Source organism: Otolemur garnettii, unplaced genomic scaffold (assembly GCF_000181295.1).
Source record: "Otolemur garnettii isolate 467f Iridium unplaced genomic scaffold, OtoGar3 scaffold00075, whole genome shotgun sequence".
NCBI classification, from domain to species: domain Eukaryota; kingdom Metazoa; phylum Chordata; class Mammalia; order Primates; family Galagidae; genus Otolemur; species Otolemur garnettii.
The window spans coordinates 4,595,607-4,604,556 of record NW_003852470.1 but is presented as its reverse complement, the minus strand read 5'-3'; the positions used below and the strand labels follow the sequence as shown (position 1 = coordinate 4,604,556).

The window sequence follows — 8,950 nt, the reverse complement described above, 5'->3', positions numbered from 1 at the left end:
ATAATTTCGCTCCAATGCATTTCCTTGCCTTCCATAATTCTATTTTAGGGAGTAAAGATGTTTAACTGATGTCAGGAGAGTCTACAGATTGGTGCTGTCTCGTGCTAGTATTATTTTAAATCAATGGCTGCTGCTGCAAAATCAGATAATTTCTCAGAAGACTAACATGGAAACATATTCTATGGCTGTTTTTGTGTTTGAGGTGAGAGCTTTCAATTCAAATCATTGTTCCAAAATAGATGAATGTCAAGTGTGATCGCAGTTAATGCCCATCAAGCATTTGGGGAAACTGAACTGAAGTGGAGAATCAAGCTGCCCAAAGAGTTGCTTCTGATGGCAGCTCTGTCCTGGGTAGGAGTGGGAAGCTGGACTCAGGGGACAGATACAAGCCCCCCAAGGTGGAGAGGAATTATAGACACTCCCCCAGATCTGGAAGACACAGCAGAAACAGCGTTGTCCAGGAGCTTGGCCCTGGCAGGGACAGGATGACCAGCCTGGCCTGCCGCGGTGGAGAGTCTGGACAATGTGCAAATGGGTTTAGGGTTATAGGGCGCCGGAGACAGGCAGATGGAGGGAAGGACGGGTAGTCACACATTACTCTTCAGGCCTTAGACTTCCCAAGAAATTGGAATTCTGTAACGTGTATTATGCATTTACAGATCAAAAGCCCATGAGTTCAATCTGGAAAATTGCCACAGAGAACTAGTTATTGGTCAAGAAACAAACATATATTGTCTAAATAGATGACATTCTCTTTTCTGTAGCCAAAGGCAGGCGTCTTCAAGAGATCTGCACAATGTTAGCAGGACTTGCTTCCCCTCCTGGTGGGAGTGGAATGTCCTTGGCTGGGTCGTGATCCACGCTGATGCAATGGAATGAGGTGATTTGTTTCCAAGAAAAAAGAAGGAAATACGTTTATTGGAAACATTTCAACTATGAAGGGAAGTAGATTTCAAGTCCCAGGAAAGAAATGAATGAAGAGTTTTGGAAAGTGGTGGTCCAGATGGACACTTCCCTCCTCACGTAGCTTGACAGAGAAGCAAGGGCTGTCAGGTGCCCGTGCAGGAAGTGTGCTGGGATGGGACACACCATCCCCGAGTATGGCAGAGGAGCAATTAGGTGGCCTGAGACCTGGCAGGTAACAGCCAGAGGAGGACTAAGAGGGACGCGAGCTTCCAGGGCACGTGTGGCTTGAGTCAGAGCTGCAAATAATGAGGAAACGTCCTGTCTCAGGAACTGCCACCATTTTTTACGAAAGGTAGACAACTGACAGCTTCACAAAGGCCACTAGGAGGGAATAAGCATCGAAAATCTGAGCAATGAAGGTGGAGGCGCCAATCAAATTGTCAGGTCCTGGAGCTTTAGACAGCGCCAGGCAGAAAGAGGCTGGGGCAGGAGGCAGCCCCGGGCACTGGAGGAAAAGCTACACCACGAAGCCCCCGGTAGGAAACCGGCCCCTCACTGTGTCTCCTGTGCATTGATTTTTATGAATAAAAAGTGATTTTTTATTATTTCCTTTTTTCCCCCATGGAAAGGGAATTTTATAAGTTCACAATTAGTAAGTACAATTTTAGTAATTAAAACTCTGAGATTTTGGACTAGCGATAGTGATAATCTCTAAATTTTTGAGAAGCAAATAATATGAAAATTAAATATCAGTACAATTAAAGACTGGTTCACTATAATAATAACTGAAAGGAACATGCATTTGTACATGAACTTTGTTTTGAATAATTCATGAGTCCCTAAAGTCACCATACACAGGGGAAAGGGGAAATTATAGCTGAATGTGCCTTTATTTACAAAATATTCATTACGAAACTTTACAAAATGGTTACAAAGTATTTTCTATGTATTGGTAATTCTCTTTGTAAAATTTTGTAATGAATATTTTGTAAATAAAGGCACAATTAGATATAATTTCACGTTTTTCCTGTATATGGTGACTTTGGAAGTGACTTTTGGAACCCCCAGTGTAATCAGAACTGAGATTCCTGGATTATAGGGTAATTTCATTTTCAATTTTTTTGAGGAACTGCTATTTTGAGTTTTTGGTTGTTTTCAGATGATGCTGAATCTGGTTTTTGTTATTCTATTTATTCATCATAATATATATTTCTACTCTATTAAGGATTCTTTTTGTTCTCTAAGTAATTATCATCTGTATAATGATGATTTTTGTCACACTTTCTAACTTTCACTTACACAGTTTCCCCCTTTTTTCATATTTGCATGGCCTGGACATCCAGAATAATAATAATAAGGTTGGTAATGAGCATCAGAACCTTTTTCCTCATGGTAATGAGGATGACTCTAGCATTTCACTATAAATATAATGTTTAAGCTTGGCTAGAGATCGTAATTTTTATGATACTAAGCAAAAGTTCCTTTGTAATGTGTTCTTTTTTTAATTAGTTTTTTTAATAGAAACTACATTAGTATCTATTAAGTTAATTATGTATGAGGTGCCCTATGGACTTTTCCTTTACCTTCTTGCATAAACTTTCTACATTGTGGTTCTCTGTTCTTTTCATATACTATCAAATTTCCTTTCTTGTACTTGAAAAACTTTTGTTGCCTCTGTGGTTATAAGTGGTCTAGAGACTCATAGTTTTTTGTAATTTTGCTTTTCATTTTGCTTTTCTATTATAATATCCTGCAAATAAGAGAAAAATACAAGACAATCCACACGTTTTTACTTTAGCCTCACTGTATGTTATGTACTTGACACATTTTCTTCCAACCTAAATACTTTAAGTATAAAGTAGGAACTTATAATTTCTTTCTGATGTGTCATTATTTTAGCTATCCTGAGTCCAAAATGATAAATTCAAACAACTTGTTGCCTATTTTAACTTTTTATGCAAAGCAAGACAAAAAGTTGTGGAGAACAGTCTCTGTTTCCTTTAGTACGCCAGTTTATTCTGTCCAGGGACTGTATGCTGTAATTTTCAGAAAAGCTTTAAAAAGTGCATTTGTTCAGGACAGTTCTCTGTGGACATCAAATTTACTTGAAAATACAAGGTTGAATTTACTTAAATTATCATGTGTTTTGAAAGCGAGGGGATAATAGCTGCTGACTAGTGTGATTCAGGGGATGTGGCTGGTTGCTTCCACCCCGGTCATTTGACCAAATTACGATGCTGTGAAGGATGGGATGGTAGGAAGTGCTGTTGTTAGATGTGGGCTGAGCCCCAGAGCACTGCTCAGGATTGTGTGGGCTCAGGTGATCTGTCAGCCTCATGCAGAAAAGGACATGATGTCACAAATATTTCCTAGTTAGAGGCACAGCAATCACGTCAACTCAGTAAAGTCTGGAGACTTCTATTCTGTTTTTATGATTAGAAAATAATAACAACAAGCATTTTCCATGTCCTTTACTGTCCAAAGTGTTTTTGTCACTGAGTTGTAACAAAAAATTACTATGGATTAAGAAAATAATTCTTTTTCTTTTTGTAAATTTTTTTGGGAATTTTGAACTGTTGTGGATTTTGTATTTTGTGCTGTGTCCTATTATATGTAGAATTTGTATAACCTTAAAATGAAAAATTTTTAAAGAATATTATCAGTGTTTTTTCATGTCTAAATGAACTCAGGAGGGCAGACATAAGAATAGTGGGAATATTTCACTGCCTACCTAGACTCTTGAGCGTTAGAAAATTTAAAAAGGCCACATTTGCTTAAATAGTAGCACATACAGACATCTGCTGATCTCACTTTCTATTCATAAGCTCTTAATTCATTGTTGAGAGCAAATGTTAAACAAATCTTTTAAAAGAGGCATTTCTATATACAATTCAACCTAAAATTGTTTGGGTGTTAACAATGTAAATTTTTTTTTTGTTACACATAAACAGATTTTTATTCATGCTCCTCATCTCCTTCATCTTCCTCTCCCACTTTTTCCTGGCAGCTTTAGTGGGACACTTGGCGCCATCAAACTTTCCTTTAGACTTAGGGACATCCTTCTCACACTTCTCCTCCAGCTTGGCTGCCTCAGTGATGTAAGGCTGCTTTTCACTGTCACTTAAGTTATTCCACATCTCACCCAGCTTTTTTGCCACATCTCCAAAAGAGATAGCAAGATTTGTAGACTTGATCTTGGGGTGGAATTCTGAACAGAAGAGGAAAAATCCGGACGATGGCCTCTTGGGGACATTAGGGTCCTTCTTCTTTCCTCCTTTAGCTGGCTCATAATCCTTCATTTCCGGATCACAGCAGACTTTATCAGCCTTTGCCATTCCATCAAATTTAGACTTCTCTTTCCCAGACATTGCCTTCTACCTTTCAGAGCACTTCTTGGAAAATTCTGCAAGATTGACAGGGACCTTACGTTCTTCTCTGCATGTCTGCACAGCGAAGGCATAGGCAGGCATCTTGCCCTTTGGTTTCATGGGGTCACCTTTAGCCAGCTTGACTGTATTGGTGCTAGTCTGGCAATGTCAATTGTTATTAGAAAAGTTAATAACATTTGTCTAGTTCACATGTAAGGCCATATTTCCAAACTAGTTTCCACATAAAAACATGAATAAAGGTCCATTGACCAAAGAGTGAGGAAAATAGGTTTGAAATTTGTTAAAGGGAATGTGTTTGTCCTCTTTTAATAGTAACATATTGAAGATAATAAAAAAATCTGTCACTCTACTTACTTTTTTTCAAATGCATTTGACAATGGAATTCATTCCCCAAAGAAGTGATAAAATCCACTGTCCTTACGGGGCCTATTCCTCCCTGAGCTACCAGTCTGCTGACCCTTCCTGACTCAGTCTTCCACCCACTCCCTCCACCCTCCACAATTCCGACACAGTAATCTCCTTGCTGTTGAAGAACCACTTGCTGTCTACACCCAGCAGTATGTCCCCGCCACAGGGCTATTGAAGTTGCTGTCAGTCCTTCCCTCTCTCAGTAACACAACCTGTTGTTTCACTTTCTTCTCATGTCTCCTCAGATGTTGCCTGGGTAGAAAGGATGTCCTCAACCACCTTGCATAAAACGAATTCTCTAATCCTCTTTCCTTTTCCATGCCTTTCAATTCTTCTCTTGAAATATTATAATAGAAACTTACCTTCCATTTATTTTATGGATCTCTTCTGGACTAGAACACCTGCTCCACGAGAGCAGGGCCATAGTCTGTTGTTTGCTAATGACCCTGCAGGGGCTGAGTGGTATCTAGTGTGCAGAAGAAGCTTAGTCACCATTAGGAATGAATGCATGAGTGGATGGTTAGGTGTGGATTTTGCTCAAGTGCTGTGTGTGTATGTGAAGACAATAGGAATGACAGCACTAATCATTACAATGACAACAATAATAACTAGACACCATTATTAAATGCTACCACGTGTCAAGTGGGGACTACATGGCTTTAGAGCAGCAGTTTTCAACCTGTGGGTTGAGACCTCTTTTTAACAATGAAAATACATTGCAGCATTAGGAAGGTTGAGAACCACTGCTTTAAAGGAAAGTGTGTCAAACTGTGGAGCATGTTGAATCCCACCAGACTCCCAGTGCCATGGAAAGTTACAGTCTTCATGGAGGAAGGAGGTACATGGTATTTGGAAAAGACTAATTAGCCAGGACCATCCAAACCAAGACATAAAAATGGAAAATACTAACTTTAGAGGGACATTTTGGAGCTAGTAATTATAGCTTTAATTGGTGGTGATGATGGTAGAGCAGGTGAGGAAGAGAGATGGATTTAGGATGACTTCTGTGATTTTCAGCCTTACTAAGGGATCAAAAATTTACTTTTGAGCGTGCTGAGTTTGAGAAGCTATTGGCCATAACTGTGCCGATTGTAAGTAGAAGTGGGACTTGAACTCTGCAGGAGGAACTGTGTTAGGCTTTAGGCCTGAGATTCTTCTGCACAGACTGGAGGTTGAGGGTGACGACAGGGTTACCTACACTCTCCAAGGTACCAGAGAAGCTGGAAAGCACAGCAGAGTGGGGAAGATAGTTTCTAATGTGACATGGAGCTGAGTGTCAGGGTAGAAGCAGAAAGCCGAGCTGTTGGACTTGGCTTTGAGAGCACTGTAACCTTAGTGAGAAGAGAAAAAGGTTTCAGAAGAGCGTGAAGATGTAACCCAGAATAGGGTGGTTTTAGTCATGAGTCTTCTCAGGTCATTTTCTGGGTCTCCCAGGAGGCTCTGTCCACACACCACAGTGAGTGTCCTTCTCCAACCAGCTCACGAGGTCTGGAAAGGCTGTGCTTTTTTCCTTCTTGATCTACCCTCTGTGCCAGACATCACACCTGACAGATGCCAAGTGCCCTGTGAGTGTTTGCAGAACACGTCAGTGTGTGGATGAGAAGGAGGTGGTGGAGGGAAGCACCTGGGTACAGTTGCTGACTTCTTGGTGATAGGCTGTAGCTGGGAGGGGAGGGAGAAAGTTTGGATGGTTGTTAGAGGGGACATGTGGTCCAGGGAGGACTTTTTCATGTGGGAGAGATGTGAGTTTACAGACTAAAGTGAGCAAGTTAGGAGTGCACAGAAACTGAATATATCCTGAGAGAGAGGATGATGGGACGATGTCTAAGGGAAGGAAGGAAGGAAGGGATATGCTGGGGACACTGGTTGAGGAATTTGGCCCCTGTCTTCAGAGCGAATTAGTCAATTGGCCAAGGATCAGAAGAATTTCAGAGCAGCTGGCTGGAGGCTTGTGTTAGCAGTGCATTCTCCAGCCAGTCTCAGTAACCCAAATTTGGGGTAAAAGACCAGCAGACATGAGCTGACTCAGGATGGGGGGATGGCACGTTGAGTGTGGCAGAATGACAACCAGAGCAGGGTCAAGGGGATGATAAGAGAGAGTTGATGGGGGGTGCCCAAGAGGTGGAGCCTGATGGGTGAGCGAGCGATTGCAGAGCACTGGACAAACTGCAAACCGTGGGATGGGGAAGGGCATGGAAGAAATTCTCATATAGTCAAATTCTTTCAGTTATGTTTTTTATTGATTAAAATGCATGAATGAAAATATATTGAAATATTAATAGTGGTTATGCTGGAGTGATGAACGTATAGGTCTCCAGTTTTATTTCTTCTCTTTCTCTACCTGATGATATATGTTCTTACATCACATTCTTAAGAAACAATTTTATTTAAAAGGAAAGAAGAAAACAAAGTTGACCCCCAGTTTCTGAGCTGTGTCTCATAGAGCATTCATGATGGTTGAGATGTTAAGAAGTAACTCTATGGAAATAAGTTGCAATAGTCAGTTTTATTTGGAAAATAATGACTTACACAAGGTCAAAAAGATATCTTAACTGCAGGATTTCTCAGTCAGATGCCACATAATTGTGAATCTTTAAAGAAGGCAAAAGTACATGGTTTTCCCTTTGAATTTCTGCACTGAGCTGCTTGCTCCATGAATTCCTCCTCATATCACACAGTGGAGCACAGTTTGGGAGTCTCTACCTTGTACGCTCGCTGAAGTAGCCTTGGCATCCATCTCAAAGAGACAGACACCCATAAAAACAAAGGTGACACATTAACGGTCAAGCTTGGAGGCATGATGTGCTTTCTGGGACAATTCTCTGTAATCACCAGACCGTAAGGTGTTCTGGCCAGTGCTGGCCCTGCTCGCGATGTCTTAACCACATCGGATGGAGACAGAGGAGTGAACCTTCAGTGTGGGAGGGTCAGCTGCTGCAAAGAGGGATGTGACATCAGTGTCAGCTCAGTGGGGGAGCAGAGGCACCCACTCGGGGGGCCTGTGCTGGCTAGAAATGTCCTACCCTGTTATGACTGCCCCACTCCTCAGTTTCTGGAGGTCACCCCAGCAAGAGCATGACTCCAGCCACCCCCTCTTTGACCAGCCTCAGGAGAACTTGACCTTGGCTCTGAAAGTGAGGTGGGTGGGTGGGATTAGCAGCTGGAGACTGCCAGGTGACCTCCTTCCTCCACAGGGTCAGGAAGGCGTTTCCCTCATGGGGTTCTGAGGGGTGCATCTTCCCATCTGCTACAAGACCAAATTGTGTGATTGCAACTGGTGAAAATTTTAAAATGAAGGTTTCTGGTTTTTTCTGTTACCTTGGGCCTGGGTCCCAGCTCCCTTCTTTGTACTGCACCATCCATTGGATTAGCTATCCCCCTCTTTTCTAGGGGCTATAATGAGGTGCCAGACTCTGGGGGACTGTTGATACGGCCAGTGGCATCACCCTACAGTGGTGAGTTGTGATATCATCATGATGGTGGGTATCACGAGCGGTATTTCATCAGCACAGCTAATAATTGTCCAAGGCTTTCCTGGGCGAGGCATCCCTATCATTTCCCGGCTTCTGCTATGCCCCCTGCAGGGCTGGGGTGGGGGAGCACAGGGCAGGTTGGGAGGTGGCCTCAGAGGCTTGCTGGGCCAGCCACAGACCTGATGGGCACAGGCTAACATCCTCCCTCTCCATGGAACAAAGAGCATTTCTGCCCTCTCAAGGAGGCTCAGGTGCCCTGGCAGGCCTCTGCCCCTTTGGACTGCAGTTTGTCTGGCTGCCTTCTGGAACCCTCATCAGGAGAACTGTGTGGCAGCTTGCACCGGGAGTCTCCCTTCATCTTTTTAATGCATTTTTTTCCTGTGTTGCTGTCTGGAGCTTGCTTTGTTGTCCAGAATTTACTCATCAACGTCTTTGTGGGCCTGTGTGATACTGAAGTCTGTGTCTTATGAGCTGCATGCCATGTGTGTTACCATCCTGTGCTCAGGGCCAGCGACTAGGGGAAATGTTTGCTCCATACATGTGATCCTGCTTGGGTTCTGAATATGAGGGGTGGGGGCATCATAAGATTCTGAGGTGCTATGGAATTGGAAGGCCCACGTGTCCTTCCTCTCAAGATGGAGGGAAACTGGCCTCGGCGTGCATGTCCAACAGAGCTGTACAGGTGCAGAGGTGTGGGACGTGGGTGTGAGCGCAGAGGATGCCAGGTGCAGAGGTGTGGGATGTGGGTGTGAGCGCACAGGATGCCAGGTGCAG

At 42.9% G+C, this 8,950-nt stretch overlaps 1 pseudogene; it reads right to left on the bottom strand.

The window, feature by feature from the left end:
* Nucleotides 1-1,249: 1,249 nt before the first annotated feature.
* LOC100961869 overlaps nt 1,250-8,950 on the bottom strand; it is a 34,097-nt pseudogene continuing 26,396 nt past the window's right edge.